This window comes from Strix aluco, chromosome 2 (assembly GCF_031877795.1).
Source record: "Strix aluco isolate bStrAlu1 chromosome 2, bStrAlu1.hap1, whole genome shotgun sequence".
Classification (NCBI taxonomy): domain Eukaryota; kingdom Metazoa; phylum Chordata; class Aves; order Strigiformes; family Strigidae; genus Strix; species Strix aluco.
The window spans coordinates 128,771,447-128,792,219 of NC_133932.1; the positions used below are offsets into that span (position 1 = coordinate 128,771,447).

General features: G+C 36.2%; 1 protein-coding gene across 1 annotated transcript in view; it reads left to right on the forward strand.

Moving 5' to 3' along the window:
• The window catches only part of GRM5 (glutamate metabotropic receptor 5), a 288,721-nt gene that overhangs the window by 200,248 nt on the left and 67,700 nt on the right, over positions 1 to 20,773 (forward strand). The window lies entirely within an intron of this gene.

Sequence of the window (20,773 nt, forward strand, 5' to 3'; positions counted from 1 at the left end):
TAGTAAAAGACATGATGTTAAAGGAAGGTGAAACAAAAGAGACAGTCACCTGAAGGATGCTCAATGACCATGGTTAGCTATCCAAATACTCTATTCCTTGAACAGCACCCCCTCCACCCCCCAACACATATTTGGTAATATAAATAGCACTTCTGCAATATTGCCTTTTAGATTTGGAGTTGGCACCACTGCTGCCTCTTTGCTGGAATGTTTTGCTGTTGTCATTTGGCACTTACAAGCATCCTAGAGAATAAAATAAAGGAAAAAAATTATCTCTCACTCATAGAACTAACTGCAGTCATTTTCTTATACTTTCACTGTAAATCCTATTTGTTTTCTTCTTTTTTCTATTGTTTTCTGTGGTTGCAGCCTTCAGTTATCGCTTCCTTCCTATTTTCATTTATGCTACTGCCATTAAATTCCATGTTGGACAGTTCCTGAGTTACATTTTTTTCAGTTTGGCACTCTGGATGCACTCTTGCTCTATTATTAAATTCACTTTTGTGTGTGTGTGCTTTTACAGCCAAGACCTCCTTCTCTGCAGAAATAGTTGAAGATAGCAAACCCTAAATTGAAATAAAAAGAGAATTCTCTGCTGTCTTTCTATGAGCCACTGGCAGTGCTGTGCTTTGAGCCAAAGCGGAGACCTAGGAGCATAAAATGGTTTTGGTTGTATTAGTTTGGTTGATTTGGTTAAAAACTATATCTTACAATGTTAATTTTCTTCAGGGAATGATCCAAGTCTTTGCTTCCAAACACAGTCCCATGAAAGTGTCCCAAGACAGTTGACAGCAATCTGCTGGAGAACACCAAAAAAGCCATGAACAGAAGAGAATCAAAATAAAATCTCCGCTATATTCCAGATGCCCCCTGTCTTTTCCCTATCACATTAGCTGTGATCAAAGCCTTATGTTTTACTTCACTGTCAGAAGTTTCTTAGTAACTTAACTTCTAATTTTTTTTTTTTTTTTTTTTTTTTTTGCCAGAGAATATTGATGCTATCACAAAACTAAGTACACCTTTCTGAGTAACATAGGCATGTTGCACATGCAATGTTCTGGATCAATAATTCCCAATTGTTATAAGGCAGATTTCATACCAGCCAGAATAGATCCCACTGAGAGAGTGTACATCAGGAGAATTTATTAGTTTGGGTTGTGTCCAAGTATTGGGCTCATACCTCATGGTTTGGGAACCACTGCCCCAGATTAGAAAAATAACATCTATTCATGTATTTTCATCTCTTTTTCACCCCTCTTTTTATAACTGTTCATCATACTAACATTCTCTTCGTTTTTGTAATTTAAAAGTAATAAAAACATTTGACACCTTTAATTGTACTAGGTATTGAAATTTAGCGTTCTTTTTTCTTTTCATGAATTTCAGGGGATGAAGTTGGTTTTTTTTCTATGAATCAAAGTTATATTTTTATTTTAAGGAACTATGTTTATTTGTCTTTTAAGGGTTTTTTTAATTCTTATTGCTTAATTCTTTCTCCTTACATAGACACCTCGATTTCAGAATAACACCAAGCTATTTCAAAAACTGTTTTATCACTCTAAAATTTCTGTAACTAATATAGGCACCTTCGATAAGGTAGTGCTTATATTTTAAAAGTCTTTCTGAGTTGGGCAATCCTCACTTAGAATAAGTACTTAAATCTCCTTCACAATCCTTTTGGCAGAACTTTAAAAGGCAGTCTGGGCTATAAAAGATCAAAATGTAAGAAATCTTCAGCTGTGTTAGACCCCAGCTGCTGAGTTTATTTTAAAACAAGTTCCTACTAGAAAAGGACTCCTGATTTCTTTTTTTCCTGAAGGTATTGGTTAAGGCAGTTTTGTGTTTTCACCTCCCCACATCTCTTCTTCATCCTTCTTTTTTATGAGCTATTCAAGTGGTTAAAACACTTATAAAAATATAGGTGGATATAAATACAGATGTGTGACAAACACAGACAAGTATTAATCTTGTGTTCTTAGCCCACAAAGACTCCAGGCTTAAGCTTCCAAATCCTAAATGTAATCTGATCATCACTATCACTAATTACCTTTTCCATTAAAGGTATCAAATGTATTTTATCACTAAAACTAATTAGAATCTCATTCTCCCAAATCTGTATAAGGCAGGATGGTCCACAGCATAACAGAGATTTTAAGAATATGAGCTCAAAATAAAAACCTCAAATGTCACAAAAGACAGTGATATAAAATAATCTCATTTTAGCATCAAGCATAGGAGTATTGACAAGTTTCAAAACGTTTGAGAGCTATGAAATTGTCAGCACAAGTTGTTTTATTTTTACTTCATTGGAGTTACAGTTCCTGTTACTAATGCCACATGGGTAGACAGGCAGTTGTAACACCCTAGAATATTCCAGTTTATGGATACTCTCATTTATTGTCAGAAACAGAGAAAAAAACCCCAAAAACAATGAGTATCTGTGTAATCTGCAGGATGAATGGCTTCTTGTTCATGACATCATTGGCCTGAATGTTAGGAGTCATCATCTGCATGATGACTCTTCAGACCACAGTTGTGCTCATACTTTGCAATTGATAGCATTTTGTAGTAGGGTATTTCCTCCCAAATTATGAAACCTTTCCCACTCAACTTAATCTGCATAAACACTGTGGAGGAATTGTAGTAAAACTGGTTTCTGTATATCACTGGGTTCTTTCCTGAAAAATTCAACAACTGCAATGACTTGTCTTTTGTTTGTCACAGTATTAACTGCACCTTTATTTTACATTTTCTCATGCTATATTAATTATTACAGTTTCACTTCTTGGGCAAGGTGAAAAAAAAAAAAAAGTAGTAATGCAGTATATGACCTACTCATTTAAGGAAAATGGTGTTCTCCTGGTATATTTAAGCCCAAAGTTATTGCTGCTTTCTTACACCAACATTCTGCCTTTTCTGTCCATGTTTACCATGTTGACCTAATTTTACCTCATGTGCCAAGATTAGTTTGACTAAATTATAGTTTACTTCTGCCCACTTGTGACATTTCCACCTCAGAGGATGAAGTAGCTGTGTTTCCAACAGTCACCCTTCATGGCTGGCTACTGTGCAGGCCACACACTATGGTCTCTACCTACCCATCTGCAACATGTGAACCCCTACTGCATACCCCTATCTTTTCAAACACAGTATTTTTTTAAGCTGAACTTTTTTTTCTTATTTACCCAACAGTATTTCCCTCTTGTCTTTCCTGTCCCTATCATAGCCTCAAGAAAATCAAAACAATAAATAAATACAACAATACATTGCTGAATTTCTGTCCCATTACAGTGGAAAAGCTGGTTTTCGTATGAATATGTATTCTTGGCTGGGCAAGTGTCAGTGGTAAGCTCTGGGTAACTACCCCCTGCACAGACCACGTAAGCAGCTCAGTGACAATGGAGCTTCCTTGCATAGTATATTCAGAACAAATGCCTGCTTTCCTCTCTCCAAAAGTTGGCTTTCATGATGTTTGTTCAAACTTCATACCTTTGAGACCACTATGGGTCTGATGTACTTGCTTGATATAGGCCAACAGATTCACAAGATATTACCAAGTGGGAAGGGATACATGGACTGATAGCCTAATAGTGAGACTTATACCTCTGGAGAAACAATCATTTTTAGTAGAATGCCACAATCATTTCACCTGTAACAAACCAGCATTCAAGGCATCGTGGCTGCACAACCCTCCATGATGCTCACCTTCCTGGAAAGTGTGTTCAGCTCCTCTCTCTGCCCAGTCACCACAGAAATTACTGAGCTTTCAGTAAGTTCCACAGAAATTGTTCTGAACTGTTTATCTCTTAGCTTTCTTACTAATTCTGTTCTACTACACAGAAATTACCAAAATGTTCTCTAAATATCTCCCAGTTTAATGGTCTAACCATCAAACTGTTTAGTCATGTCCATTTACACTTTCTAGCCCAATTAATAAACTGCTTCAGGCAGGGTTTTATTAAAAAAACAATATCAACATGTTACTTATAGGAAAGGGAATGCCAAAAGAAGATGAATATTTCTTTCATTTTATTAAGTAGTATAAACAAATATTCATGCCAGGATAATGAATACAACAGGATTAAGAATCATCATCCAATGAAAATTTGGCATCCTTTGTTGAGGTACTCAGACTTCTGTCTGAGATTGACAAAGGAAAATAAGTGAACTTATTCTGGTTTGTTAAGAATGAGCAGGATGGTCTTTAATGCAGAATAAAAAAGGAAGTAAGTAAAAGAACTGTAACCTTACAGTAAATGTTATTTTAAACTACATACATTTAAAAATAATCAAATACTCAGCTGAAATAATCAATTTTTATTTAATTATCACAGAGCTGCATTCAAAAGATCAATAAAAGCATTTTAAATATCTAGCCTAGCAAGTCTGCTACTATGAACCAGAGTTTTGCTGAAAGGGTTAGCTGGAAAGAAAAGCCACAACAGTTTTGTTGCAAATTGATTGGGATTAAATGGCCCAGAAAACGTATTCCAACAGACTTTGAAATGAAAATGAATTAAAATTGGCTTGCACGTTCTTTCTACTAAAGTTTTAAATGTCCCTCAAGGTGGACAATTGTGAAGAATTTTTTTCTTTTTTTTTTTTCTTCACATTGCTTCATTTCCTCTGCTCCTTTTGAAGTCACCGAAAATGTTAGTATTGACTTCAGTGAGATCAGAATTGGACAATATGAAGTATTTTTGAAAAGTTCTTGTGTGCTTTCTTTGAGAAGGTGAAGTAAGTCCATTGATTTACTATTGTTAGGTGCTTCTGAAGACTCCAAGTGATTTAGCATTATTTCATGGCAGAAAAGATGTGTAAACAGAATAAGCAAAATAAACCCTTTTAAAAGGTTTGGTTTTTTTTCCCCTTAGTATAATTCTATTTAAAACAAGGTTTCTGCCAGCCTAGTATCACAATTTTTAAGTGACATAACTCTACTGAGAAAAGCTGTTATTGAGACTTGCCATCATGTCCAAAAGTTCCCATGGCACTTGTTTGGTTTTGTGATCCAAAGTTACTTAGGCACTATAACCTTACTAATTTTACCCCTTTTCATAGTCACTTCTCACTTTACTTTTTCTCATGCTTCTCATAGTCTATGCCCTCAATTAATATCTCTTTTATGCCAGTGAAATGGAAGAATATCTCTTGACTCCCTCGTTCAAGAAAGTACGTTCAATGTTCAACATGGCTTAGTGATATGCTATAGCATAGATCTCATCTTGACTTTAATATTTCCTTTCATATTTACATTTTCTTAGCTGTAAACTGTTGCTTGGCAACGTGGATATGGATTCAGCACATTATATTGTGTCAGGCTTTGAAAAATTCCTTTTTTTTCATTTGACAAAGAGATTTGATTTCCTTGGTATTAGTAATGTTACAGAAATGTTCCCATAAACTTTTATGAAATATCTGTAATATTGTAGGCACTTAATGAAAATTAGGGAACTAAATTATGGATCTAAATTATGGAAATACAAAATTAAGATATAGAAAAACAAAGCATATATGTAGAGCCTGTGTTCTTAGTTCGTGATGACCAATACCAATCAAATTTCTTAAACATGTATTCTTTATCCATAAAATGTGAAACCAGTTTTCCCGGACCTGGAATATTCAGATTTGAGTTTGGTTCAAATACACTCTAACAAATAAATTCATTATACTATCCCCAGCAATAAACAGTGTTTGTGTTGCCTGTGAAGCTAGTGATAAATAGTCAAAATCATTAAGAGTCTTGCTCTTGACTTTAGTATGAACCCTGAATGAAAGGATATTAAATGGAAATATGTATATAGCATTTTAGACAAGGGATCTATCCGTACAATTATTGTGCCATTTACAGAGGAATAGCTAGAAAATATATTAGCATATGTGAGGGACATAATTTACCGTTTTAGTTGGAGACCTTTCGATTACCCTTCTGCCACAGAGAAAGATCTTGTTACGTATTAACTGATAAATCATCATAGGTTATGCTCTGTTATCATAAGTTATCATTGGTTTGGAACATTGAAGTCCTGGATACACCAAGGAAAGAAATAAAAATTCCAGATGGAATCATATTGTCTTTCCCTAAGTCTTGCATATCACTTTGAAATGTCAACAAGGTAATTCTTAAATGTCAGTTATCAAACAACCTCCGTGAAATATGATTGCAAGAAAGAAGTTCATGTACTTCATGAAGTTATAATTCATTTTACAAAAAAGAATCAGGTATTGATTTTGCATCACTATTTCCTAAAATTAATGTCATCCATGTACATCTGTGTATAACTTAATTTTGGAATGTATTTTGCAATACAAATTTTGAAAGATCTTGTCAAATACCAACCTACTGCGTTTTTGTACTATAGAACAGATATTTAAGTTTTCTAGATAACCCCTACATGCTATTATTTTTTTCTGTCAGTCATTCTCATTTCTTTTCAAAGCCTTTTGTACCAGATTTATAGACAAAAAACCCTAAAACAATTAATCAATATTTGCAGATGAATATGTAGTTTTATTGATAGACCTGTGTTTGCAGAGACAGACATAAAGGTGTAGATAAATTTCACATGCGGTATTCATTGGTGGTAACCATATGCACAGTTCTGAAACCTAAAGCCTGATCATGATGTCTTAAGGGCTTTCCATGAGTATACGCATTGTTTTCAGTTGTTTCACCCAAAGTAGTTTAAGAGTCCTATCCGAATCCTTTCCTCTTTGCAGATTTACAGTTAGATATAGGTACTGTGTTAAATCACATATAATTACTTAAAGAGTGATCATCATTTTTATGCTTTTTCTCTCAAGTATACTCTGGATTGCATTTGTTTTCAACTTTATACATTGGCTATTTGTATTTTTAAGCACATTTCTTATGCAGAAGGCAGTTACACACCTAGGGTGCAGATCACCCCTGGGCTTCATTCTTATTTTTGTTAAGGCCAATCTCTGCCAACTCAGTACAATAAAGGAGCTGTAAAGGTGCTGCTCAGTGAGAATCAGGTCCACTTCAGCAGAGAAACTAAGCAAAACGTAATGGTCCTGATCTAATGGCTTCTGGTCTTCGAATCTGTGAGTTGTCTCCCATTATTTTAAAGTTCTTCCTCCACATGGGTCATTGCAGCTTAAAGAAATCTCGGCAATATTTATACTGAAAGACGTTAACGGGGTTTTTTGTGACATACCACAACACCAGTAGATGGTAAAGAAGTCACTGGCTGCACAATTTTTTAAGATTTCCTGTACTCCCTTGTTTTGACAGTGATTTAGGAAAAAGTTATTTAGACTTGCACTCTTACCTTCACCCAGATTAGAATGATCCCTTATGCCTAAAGACCACTTCAAATCAGACTTCTATTGCTTTATGTTACTGACATAAATCCTCACCCATTAACATGGTAGAACATGTGAGTTGGTGTTTGTTAAACTCTTTCAAATTCTGCTTTGGGTCTTGACTGAATACAAGAATTTTTTTACTGAACACCATCGGGGAGGGAATGCTGGGTTTGGTGAACTTTGGTTTGTGTATAGTAAAGCAAGCTCTATGCATTTATGATACTAAATGTGTCATATTTGTGTGGACATCAACACAGAAATCAAGGCAATGCCTCACTGTGGGAATTATGGTCACTTATTTAAAATATCTAACACTAAAATGAGTTGAGTGCATAGACATTAATACTCTTTTGAAAATGAGGTTTCTAAATCTGTGAAAATGAGAAATACAAACTGCTTCAGCAAAATAAATATACCAAAGGAAACCCCTCTTTGTTACTTTGTGCCACCAAGATATGAATGTATTCCTGTGTAGACCTGCTCCGAGCCTTGTAAGAGATTTGTGATTCGCTGCAGCAACGAAACCTTTAGTCCAGACTTCTCAAATCTTGTGATGTATATGTTGTAGATTAGCTCTGTCATTTCAGCACATTTATTATGGCACACTGTTTTCAAGAAGAAACTGGCTTCGAATGCTGTAGCACAAGTGATGAAATGATCAGGTTGCAAGGACTTTGATACAATTTTTCCTTCTGACGACAATGAACCTTTCTAGTGATGTTCCTTCTCTGATAATCATTAAAGTGTGTGTCTACCTCATCAAACAGTTGACTGAAAGAACTTCGTGTTTATAGCCTATGACACCCGAGTTATTCTGAACGGAGTTTTAGAAGATGAAGGGCTTCTAAAGCTGCTCTATAATTCAACTCTGCAGGTATCTACTGGTAATACCAATGTGCGTGCAAGAGATGAGCTAGCCATCACACATTATATTGTTTGAAGGCAGGCATTGAGTTAATTAGAGGGATATGTCTTGATCTGAGCACAGAGCTAGGAAAGCAGTCCTGACTGATGTCAGTGGCAAAGCTTCAGTTGACTTCAGTGGCAGGAGGATTTCAGTGTATTTACCCTGCATGGGTCATTATTCTAGGTCTGACTTGGTTTCCTTTGCCATATTTGGCTCAGATTGCTGAACAGCATGTTAAAAAAATTACTGAAATTACTGATTCCCTGAGGGACTGTGAATATTAATTTCATTGTATCTTTGATTAATTAAATGTGTGCTAATTATTTCAATTATCAGCTTGAAATGACTCATTCTTTCTCTGAAAAAACCTTATGTAACATCTGTCATTTTAAAATCTTTGCACACACAGAATTTGCTATCCATTGTACAACTACAAGTGTTATATTTATCTGTAGATTTACTATAGAGCATACACTAATGTCTGGAGATTTAAGGTTTGTAAAAAAGTAAGAGTATGCTTAACTCTGTGCTATTAGACTAATGGAACCTTTCTAGGTATGTATGGTTTTAAAATAGGGGCTAAAACCACAAATAATATTGTTAACATATAATTCTCACCTTTTTGTTCCACGTTCAAACTGTTTGTGTGTGAGCACATTAAGATTCACCCCAAAGTTTCTCTTTAGTCGTAAACAAATTCTCTCCAATATAATAAGGTTTAGTATTAATATATGCATTATTATCAAAAGTAACAGCTGAAATATTACATGTATTCATGTTTCTTTAGATTTAATTTTGTGTTATCTGATTTCTTAACTCACTCTGTACCTCCTTAGAATATCTAGATATGTCCATATATACTGACTTACTCAAACTCTTTCCTTGGTTATCCATCTAAAGATTAAGTATACTGTTTATGATTAAAAGTATTCTTCTACAGAAGCAATAAGATGCAACATCTCAAGTACTGTTTTGAATTATATTTCATAGGGGTATAATATGTTTAATAATTTCACAAATGTATACAAAAAACCACATAATAGCTGGTGTACAGACGTGATATTTTCTATTGCATGCTACATTTTTCAGGCTAAAAATGCTGTAAATATATACTCATAAGAAATAAGTATATATCTATGTATACATACATAGATACACAATATGTTTATGTGTATTACATTTTCTGCCAAGTAAGTGAATGGGTTTACTTAAATCAATTATTTTACTCATTTCTGAAATATTTTTAAAGTAGTAAGGCTATTATCTCAGTTATATGTTCATTCATACAACTATGTTTGAATTTATCATAAAGATTGTTGTTGAATATCCATAAAAGCGGTGCCTGGGTGTCTAATGGAGAATCATTCCCTTACTGGCAGCCCCAGTATATCATGGACACAAGATAATTCTGATTCCAAATAAGCTATTTTTCTCCTGGTAGACTTGATATAATGAAAACTCCTCTCAATCAATACAAGCAAAGTCAATCGTGAGTAGAAAAGTAATGTTGGCTTTTATTTATATAATATTAGTCATATTGTGCTGCTGTAGAACAAACTGAGGATCTTTCTGTATTCAGGGTCTCAGGGATGTTTCCCTTTCAAGTACAGGGGATGCACAGAAAATGGTTTTGTGGCAGTGTTTCAAGACAGTAGGTTTTTGTTTATCCTTTCTGCCAAGACCTGATTTCTGACCATGACTTTTTTTTTTGATATTTGCTTATATCGGCTTAATAGATACATAACATTGCATTGCATTTAGTGTCTGAGAAGCTATATTGAAGTCAGGCTTTCTGAGGAAGATAAAAATCAGTACTTTCACAGAAAAAATGCACATTTGATTGAAATGTTTTAGAGATGAACCATTTTTTTCTTTCCTGTTTTTCTGCTGTTGCTGACATTATGTAACTGGTGTTTTTTAGGCTGTCATTATGAGAAGTTTGCAGTTTGAGGAGCTTAGAGCGAATTATAAATATGAGTCAACAGCATTAATATTGTTGAAAAGAAAAGCTGCTGCCATATTTGGAAAATACACTTCTAGGTTGTGAAGTAATCTTTCTACCCTACAACAAAGCAGTGATGGAAGCAGTTCTGATGCCTGATGGCCAATTCCCAGAGAAATTTTAGGGTTTCCTATAGCACACATGCCTCCCTTTGGTTTTACTCTCTTTTTTTGGCAGTCTTTATCTAATGTGAAACCTGAAAAAAATGGTTCCTGCTCCTCTTTTCCCAACACATTGTTATGAAAAGAAACCATTCATCAAGCTTTCTTCCTCTGCCCACCCCCTTATTAAAGGCGTAACAGTTCCTCCTGGTAGCTATAGGGAGAAAACAGGACGGCGTGGGAACTGCCTACTGACTTCTGTGTGGGAATGTGGACAAGCATGAAAGGGTCCCTAGCTCAGGGTAGAACGTCCCTATGTCTATAATGATCCAAAACAGGACAGTCCATCACTGCCTTCTCATCTTTAGCCTACAGAGCTCTCATTTTGGTGCTCACCGGCAGCTTCACCCAGGTCACATCCTTGACACTGTTTGTCAGTACTTACAAAGCATCCCAAGGTAACATTGAGTCTGCAAAGACAGGAACCAGCTGGGCACCTTCAGGAACTATGAGACCCAGAATGACAGCAAGTTTAGAAAACAGCTCTGGAAAGGAAAATTAGAAGGAACTGGATTTATTTAGTCTAGACAAACCTGGAAGTCTATGCAAACAAATGGTTGTTCTAAAACGAATGCAGTAAAAAAGTGAGGGAGGTAAATTGTAACACAGATTTACATTATACCTTAGGAAAAACAACTTTAAGACCTTATAAATTTGTCTAAGCATCCAAAATACCTTTCTTCCCAATAATACATCAAATATCTTCTCATCACTGAAGAATTATTCGGGCATCAAGAGAGCATACTGCACAAGTGGAATATCCTTGGTGTTTTAAGGGGTAGCATTCAGTCAAATTTCTCTCCAATTTAGGGGACAGCTCATACATTTATATGAACGGATGCAACTTCCTCCAGTTAGTCTGATTAGCTATGAGAGCTTGCAACCATGAAGAAGGGGCATCACACATTGGAAACTATATTTTGTTGTAGACCAGACTACAGCCATGCTGAATTACTTTGCAGCTCTAAACTACAGATGCAGACAGCTGCAAAAGTTTCAGTTTTCATGCAAATTAGATGTTGCTATAGACTACCAATCTCTCAAATTGCCATCACAACCTCTGTCAGTTTGGGGAAGTTTGGGTACTCTGCAAGTAATTAGTCCCAGTAATCCCCTGTGCAATGTATCTGCCAAATTCACTGCATAGCTACTTGTAGATATCATCTTGTAGAAAACAGCGTGTCATACTGCCTAAAAATAATCAGTTCATTTCTTTCCTTTGAATTACCCTTAAATTCATTTATCTTTATAATATGCATGAAAAGGAAGACAAAGATGAGGAATTGCAATCTAAAAAAAGCCAGGCAGCAAGACAAGAATTCATTGAGTACAATTATAAAATGAACTCATCTAAATGCAACAATTTACAGCTGCTCACCAAAAGCAATTCTACACACCCCACACCCCCCCCCCAATATTAACCAAACAAATTTACCTTTGCAAGACTGGCAGTGCTTTGCAGAAGAGTGTGAGGACTCTTTAATATTTTTTAGAGCTTTTAAGATATAGAAAAAAAACCTGAAAGAGCAGAGAAATGTAACAAAAGGAAAGTTAAGACAGCCACTCAGTCAACAAACTCCTACACAGGTGGAGAAAAATTCTCAAATATATTCTCAAATGTTATCGGTCAGATTTTTGGCAGGAGAGTGATTACAGCGGGCAGAACAGCAGTTTCCATCATCATTATGTGGCCCGCAAACAGATATTTGCATAACAAAAAAAGACTAGTCTACAGCCTAATGAATGCACTCATTAACTGTAATAGCTTTAGCTATAGATTGAAGGGGGAGGGACTTTAGAGAAAAAGAAATCAGCTCAACAGATCCCAAGATACTGATGCATTTTCAGTTTAGAAAATAAGTGGAACTGTTTACAAAAGGGAGGGTGAGGAGTCTATTTTTGTTGTATAATGTATCTCTTAGTATTTTGTCTAATCTTAGAAACAGTGGTTTAGAAATGTGTGCTGAATATCCCAGGCAGTTTTCACAGGGATCCTAAAGCTGCGTTCCTCAGCTCACTGTTACAGATTCATGATATTTCACTGATCACAGTTTGTCCAGAGCCAGTAACTGGAAAGTTTCTTTTGATATAGTGAGTTACTTAATGGACCAAACTAATAGACATGTATCGAGTTTTCTATGCTGTAACCCACTAGTGTAAAAAGACAGAGCAGCATGTTAGCTGTAGAGACAACATGTAACATGGTGAGGAGCAGTTGCAGGAACACCTCTTCCAGTTGGTAGTCTGGATGTCCACCTACCTGTTTGCAGTTGGTTTAGCATTAGTCCTCTTCCTGCTCCCCTCTCCAACCCAAGATTGGCAGCATCTGAGAAAAGGCCACACCACCATCCTAGGCAAGGAAACTCAAGTAGTATCAAAGGCGTGGTATGAAGGGGTATCAAAAGGAGTCTTAGCTCTAAAACCATAAACTGTGGCACCTTGTGGGATTTGGATGTGTCAGAGACAGTATGTACCTTTTTATTCTTAAAAAATAAATTTTAAAAGAATCCCTGAGCCATTTCAGTGAAGTAGAGAAAAAAAAAAACATTCAAATAATTTTCAAATAAAACATATATAGCATAGAATTTGGTTTGACTAGGTTAGCTGGCTCTGTATTGAATGCATTATTTCATGAAGAATTTGTGTGCACTTTGGGAAAGACCAATTTAATATATCCACATTTTTGCTTTACCATTTATCATACTTTGTTATTTAAACAATCCAAATAAATTCTTAATACCACACACCCTTTAAGGACGATGGTTTCACATTTCAACATCAGGTGTATAGAAGGCAGAAAATGTACTCAAGATCTTTCCCCATAAATCCTGATATCTTGATAGTATAAACCTGATCATGCCTGATAGATCTTGATAGTGTATACCTGATACCTTAATAGCATATCACGATTAACTTTTTTTAAGTGAGCAGCTACCAAAATCTCCCCACTGGCCAGAAAGTCATATTTGCAATTCACTGTTGCTTAACTTATTAGTATAATAAAATTAAAATAAGTTTATGGTCAGTTTCATATAATGACTGAAAAGGGTTGCAGTAGTTTCCAGGACTGCCAATTTGCACAGTGTCACCTGGTTGCTCTGCCCCTCTTCTACTATCCAACATACGCACTTGCTAAATTTTGAAGCAGATTATTATTAATACTCTTCAATTCATGGGTTGTGTATCTTTCTCTACATACTTGACTCTCAGAACAATGAAGTTCCAATTGACACTGCATGGGAAGACAACAAAAATGTAACAGGCATTGGCATTGTTTAGGAATATTAAAATTGAAGCTGTCCTTGAAGGATATTGTGGTACTGAATGGAAGAATAATCAATTATATTGTCTATTTAATCCCTTTGTCAGTGTAGGATTTTCTTCTTTGAAACTACTTTAGTCCGACTGTCCTTCAAAAGTTGCAGATTTTCCCTACTTCTTTGGAAGGAGTCACAAGAATCTGAAAACATTAATTGAAGTCAACATTATAAAGAAAAATCTGAACCCTATAGTTGACACTTAAGTAATGTCATAAACAGTATAAAAGACTTGTAACATTTAAAAATAAAAGCTGTGTCCATTTAGTATGTAGGCATGTCAACTTGTGCAATCACTTTGCTGTTGTTCAGATCTGATGTCTTATCATTGACGAATTGTCATCAGAGTTTCAGTTCCCATGACTGCAGTGATTTGGACTACAGAAGTAACAGATCTTACATACAGTGCCAGTTGCTGATACAGATATTCAAAACTGAGTGAGTGGTCTTAAACTGTCAAACCTCTGTTTACTTCAAACTGTTGACCAAAGTGTCTAAATTAGGGACCATAGAATTTCTTTACTGTTTTTAAAACACAAAGGATTATCTTAATTATACTGAGAGAGATAGTGTTAATGAGGGAATATATGTAAACCCCTTCTTTCAACAACACCCCCCCCCCCCAAAAGACAATCCAGTATCATTTTAATTTAGAGTAATTTTGAGAAGACTGAGAATTTTAAAAGCAATAGAAACAACACTTTCTAGTTCTGAGAAAAATGCCTTTTCATTTAAAATTTCTTGACTCTGTAAAACGTTAGCTAGCTCTAATCAAGAGAATGTTTCCCAGTTTCTTTCACCCTGTGCATGGGGGAGTGTTTTTCCGCACAGTTCACTTCAGTGCTTGCTCTCTAGAGCAGGAACCCTGATTCTGCTGGCCACAGGTGTGTGACCCACTGCACACTCCTGCGCACTCCGACTGCATCATTGGAATTAACTGTGTGTACAGTCAAACACATGATTAATCCTAAATCAATTTCTGTTGTTTGTTGATGCTTCCCATAGCAACTGCAGAGAATAAAAATACAGTAACAAGAAAAGAAGTAAGGTAAAACGTCATGAGAAGCTGGGGAAACTGTGAGGGAGGGGCATTATTTTAAATTTCTTTACATTCTTTCTCTAATCCACTGGCTTTTATACAATCATAATTCCCGGACATATGTCAAAGCTCAACATAAACTAATACAAATACAGGGCAGAGTGGATGTTGCCAAGGCAGGGTCATTTATGTCAGACAGATGTTTGTCTGTCTTATTCTCTGACACCGTCAAGAGTCTCCAAGCTATTTTATTTCCTCATACTCTTTACCATGAGGAATATTTTCCTGATGTCTAAAATGAGTCTTTCTCCTTCCAGTTTAAGTCATGAATGCTTACATCAACACAATAAACAAATTATGATCTTTTTGCTGTGGCTTTTTATGAGTTATCACATCTCTCCCCTAGTATTGTGTTCAGTTCTTTAAGCTATAAAGCTTCAGCTATAAAGCTTCAGCTAATTCAGTCACATCTGTTTTCTAGGTCATCTTCCCACTTTTTGGTTGACCCTTTACCTCTGTCACTAACCGCTATCTTTTCCTTTTGTGAAGTTTGATACTAAAAGTTGTCCTGGATTTGTATTTAGTAGCTTTCTCCCTGTAGTGAACTGCAGGCCAACACTTTCTTTACTCTTCCTCTCACAATAAAGTGGTTAGAGAATTGATGTCTGTTACTTCTGATGTCCCTTGGTTGTTGCAGCTCGTTTTGTGCCTTGACCTTTCTCATTTTTTTCACTATCTAATGTTTTTATTTCACGTTGATCCTTGAAAATCTGAACTTGCTTCTGCTTTTCATATACTTCCACTTTGAGACAGGCACACTAATGTCTTACTATATTTCCTATCCTTCCTCTGCATGGCACTTTTTAATTAAGTACTTCTTAATTCTTCAATTCCTTAGACATTCCTTACAAGAGATCTAACCTTAAAATTTTCTAAGCTTAGAGAAGTCTGCTATTTTTCCTCTTTGCTCTTTCAAAAGTCACAAATGCTATTTTTCATGGTTATTCTCACCCAATTTGCTTATTGCTTTAACCTTCTCAAGCAGTCCCCACTTACTGATTAAACACCTACAGAAGACCCTCCTCTCTCTTGTCACTAGGAACAGTCTGCATTCAAGTAGTGACACCTAGGTTTTCCAAGAAGTTGATAGACAAACTACTGCATTCTTCTCCTACCCCTCATTATCACTAAGCCTGTGCTTTGGAGAATGCTCTGATAGTGGCCCAAAAAAAGCTTTCTCCACATCAATAGTGGCTCACAAAAAGCTTTCTCCACATCATGTTTCAGATTTGATGGCACTAAACAGACACTTATCATAAAAGGGACCATATACTTTTCACTGATAAGCATGACCAGTAATCAATAGCCCTAATTCCTTCCATGTTCTGCACGTCTGAACATGTGACTGAAACTCTCCTTCCTACTCCATTTGCCTGCTTTTCCTGAACCCATTAAATCTTTTTTATATTATCTATTTATTTACATGTGCTTAATGATCTTTTCTGAGCAATTGTGGTCTCACACGAATCTTACCATGAAATTAAGATTTCAACATTCTCTCATCTAGTTTAAAATGGCAGTAGCTCTCTTCCTTTGTTCTGTTTACAGTGATGTGCAGCTCTAAACATTTGCTAGTCCTGTAGAAGGCATCAGTCAGGTCTGCAAATCCCTGTCACCCCTGATAAGCAGATTGACATCAGTAGCATACTCCATGGTGTTGATCATCATGCTACTTACGAAGTAGATGTGGAGATGTGGAGTCTTGGGGCAATGTCCATCTTGTCTTTTTGAAGACATGGAATTAAATGCTCAGGACATTGTTGACAGGGATTGACTAACTGCACCTCTTCGTAAATGTTTTTCAGGAAGGCTAGCAATTTCTTGACTGTACCGTATGAGACGAAAGCAGCCATCACCATCGTGCATATTGAATGGTCTTTATAATCATTAAGTGTTTTTCTGATGACCTCTTCATAATGCTTCAAGCATGTGCTTGCTCCTGTGCTGCTCTTCACCTGAATGTTCTCCTCCCTCCATGGTGATTCTTTCCAGAAGAAACAAAAAGACTTCAAACAGGTGGAGATTTCTTTATAACAGATGCAGTCCTGCATTTCATCTTTCTTGGGTATCAACACTTTATTGTCAAAGATTGCTTTCTCTTCTTTCCACAATCCCTCTATATGATAGGCAACATGTCTTGAAGACGACACAACAGTGCCCCTCATCTGGGGAAGATCTTATTGGTGCTGACTATTTCACATGGAATATGAGAAAGCAAAAAACACAGAAAATCCAGGAAACCACAGTCAAGTTTCTCAGATTTTACCATAGCAATCATAATCCTAAAATTCTGCACCTCTATCTTCTATGTACATAGAGTATAACAATACATACTGGCCCTACAGTGACAGTCCTACTTGTTCAGGCATGCTCAGCTAGAGGAGTGTGAAGACTTATTCCTTACCATTAGTATCCACAGTTGTGGGGGAGGAAACGAGCAGAATGCTCATGATCTGTGATCACAGTTGTGCAACCCAGTCATTTAAATAGGTTCTCATCTGCCTTTACTTTTCCTTTCAGATGTTCAAAAGTAATTGTATGTACAGTAATGATCTAAAACACTGAATTATTTTATTTTGTTTCTATTTATTCATTGTTATATTTATTCATTAATAAATGTAATAAACATTGGTGGCTCTGTTGTGGCATTTATTGGAGCCTTTCTGTGACATAAAACTATGTTATGGTTTACTGTGAGTAAACTAAACAGACCTTTAACAAAGGAGCAGAACTCTTCCCATCTGTTTGCTGAAGGATAATTTTTCACTAAAATCTCCATCACTCTGGCATATCCTTCAAAAAACGGTAGCTGGGACAATGTACACACGCAAACAAGTCTGATAACAGATACAGAACGTTATTATAATGGCCCTCATAATTCAAGTTTTCTTGCTAGTACTGCAACAGTAAAAGCCTTTCCTTCCTTCTGTGATTTCTTATTTTCTTTAGTGCACAAGAATTTTCTTAAACTTTATTTTTGGTGTTTTTTTAGAAACATCATTACCAATGATATATTTTGTTTGATACAGTATGGTTATTATCCTGTATCACACCAACAGCCTTTAAGGAAAATGCACCAGACATCATTCTGACAGACAAGAATATAAAGATAAAAGAACTGGATGAGGGGAAAACACATCATGATCCTGAAAGACAATTCCCCACTGTGTTGAATGTGAGTGTAATATTGAGGGCAGCCAGATCTGCGCATGTCATAGTCCTCTTACCTTGTTGACAGCTTTCTACCCTGTCAAGCTGATGAATGAAATATATGAATTACTGCATACACCTGACATATCTCAGCAAGGGGTTTTTATTTTTGGTGCTGCAGCTGTGCAACTACTGCTTTTTTCACAGCAAGGCTTCTTCACATGCAAATCTATCTTTAAGTCTTAGTGTGGTCACCTTAAGGGTATTTCCCATTGGTTAAAAAGCAACATCATCTATGTCTAATAATCAGAATCACCTAATCACCTAATCAGAATAAAACTGGAAAGCACAGTGTCCATGCAAGGGAGGGAAAATGAACTTGTGTAGTGATCTGTTAAGGATATCCATGTCCCATTTAACCTGGTTGGACAGTTTCATAATCATTATTGGAATACTGTTAAGCTGGACTTATTTTACTACCTGTGAGGAAGCTGTTCTTAACCACTTGTTCACCTAAATATCCTATACACCCCACTGCTAACATAAAGAACCATTTCTCTCATCAGCATGCAGTTCTGCACGGCGTTAGTGGTAACGTATGCACCTCGCCACTTCTGTGAGTGAGAGTAGAGATCATACTGGACTTCATTTGGAGCTCTTTGTCACAGCCAATTTCTGGTGCCAGAGCATCTTTCTTCAGTTGAACCAGTAGATTTTAGCAATGGGTAATACCATTTGAACTTGTTATAATGCAACCACCAATGGAGTACAACGATAATGCCACCTACTACAGTAAAATTAAGCTACTAGAAGAAGAAAGAAGGTCTAAGGAGGGACAGGCAGGACTGTGAATGTAAGCAAATATATCCCTCTCTGTTCCCTTCTCCCTCATCTTCACACCCTATACTGAGGATGTCACAGATCTAATATCAAAAATACATCTATATCATCCTGTCATCAACATGCCATAAGTGTTGCTACTCTACTGTGGGTGCAGAATTTAAATATTACACACTAATGGTGCTCTTTTATATTCATGCAAGCCTGTTTTCCTACTCCACTTTCACTGGCCTTTAGATATTAGTTTAGCATTTGCTTTGCCACCTTGTCTGTCTGATGTTTTTTATCTCTACATTGTTGTCCCTACAATACACACTGAGTACATCTTTTATATAACACTCCTAAAAGCTTTTTTACCCAAAAAGCTAAGCTGAAATACATGTTTGAATGAAAAGCAGCTCTGTTGAATTAAGAAGTCCTTCTGTGGAGAAAAGAGGAAGGGTTATGTAATATGAAGTTGTTATTTCTATAATTTTTAATAATTTAAAGTTACAAAATGATATCTCTGTTGCAAATCTTCCTAGAGGGGATAACTCTTCATAAAGTAGTACTATAAATTTTATAACACTATGATGGATTAGATCTACAAAACTGTTCCTCTGAAAAATGATAAAGAAATTAATTACAAGAAAACAGTTTTTTTCTAAGTTGTTTATGAGACGACTCATAAAGCTGGGATACTGACAGCACAGCTCGAACTCTCTTTAATTCCATTCGGTTTAAAAAAACCCCACACTACAGAAAACTTATCATTTCCTGCCTTCATAAAAACTGTCAGATTTTATGAGGATGGATAAAACTGCTTAGAAACTTGCCAAAGATTAAGATGAATGTTTTGAAGGTTAAATCACTCATAAATTCAAAATACCTTCTGCGACTTTTATCACAAAACAACACATAAATGGTTCTAACTCTTTGCCCAGTAAATAGTCCTGGTGGAAGGTGGGGAGTGTTTGCCCGTACTGAGCCTCCTGAGTGCAGCTGGGAACAATAACACCTGTGTTCATCCCTAATTGGATCTAAGCTTGAAGGTAAATCTTCCAAGTGCTGTATTCCAGCTGAATATCAGTGCCTATCTTTCTCCTTCCATGAATGTATATTTTACTCTTTTGTGCTCAGTAAATTAGTGCATTTGAAATCTGAAACATGTTTAACAGTCCCTTCATTTTCATTCCAGACACTGGATATTATTTTTGCCCCTGGTGAAGCTGCTATTTATTGACACTGCAGCTGTGCTAATAAAATGTAGTCAAGAGTCCAGGCTTTGATGAAAACAGTGTCTTGTGCAGAAGGAGTCACTGTCTGAGGTCTTGACTTCTCCCCTGTGTGAGGACAGCTGAGTCCCCACGTATAGAACAGGGAATGTGCTGGGGCACAAGTGATTGCAGCAGGCTTCCTGCGTGCTCTGCAATACAGGAGCAAAGTTTAAGCCAGGCAGTGAACGATCAAAATAGAACAGAACCGTACAGATAAAGGTCACCTACATCAGTTACACTTAAAATAGTTAGGGCTAGCTTTAAACAACTCATGAAGCTTTAAAAGAAGACAAATTAAGCTTATTTTTTATCCTTCAGTTATTTGACTTAGGATTTAAAGGTGTTCTCTAGTCATTAACACCAGTGCCTTTTTAGAGGGAAAAAAAACTCAGTCTGAGATTCTTCTACAAATCTCTAACTGTAAGACGGGGCTTTTGAAAAACTGAAATACCATGTTCATGATAAAACAGCAGAAATCTGCAATGCTTTAATGAGATATGTATATTTTTAGTGGAGTTGAGTGAAACTTTGTCAGTACTTCCAAGAAAATCCATTGTAAAATCAGGCAGAGGACAATTACCCTGAGAAGTTTGTGACATTTTGTTTAATTTGGGTTTTCAGTCACTTCTGGTGACTGGCTACTGGTGATCAGAGTGTTGCAAGCAGAAAGGTTAACAGAAGGGGATCAAATCTCTGTGTACTATACAGT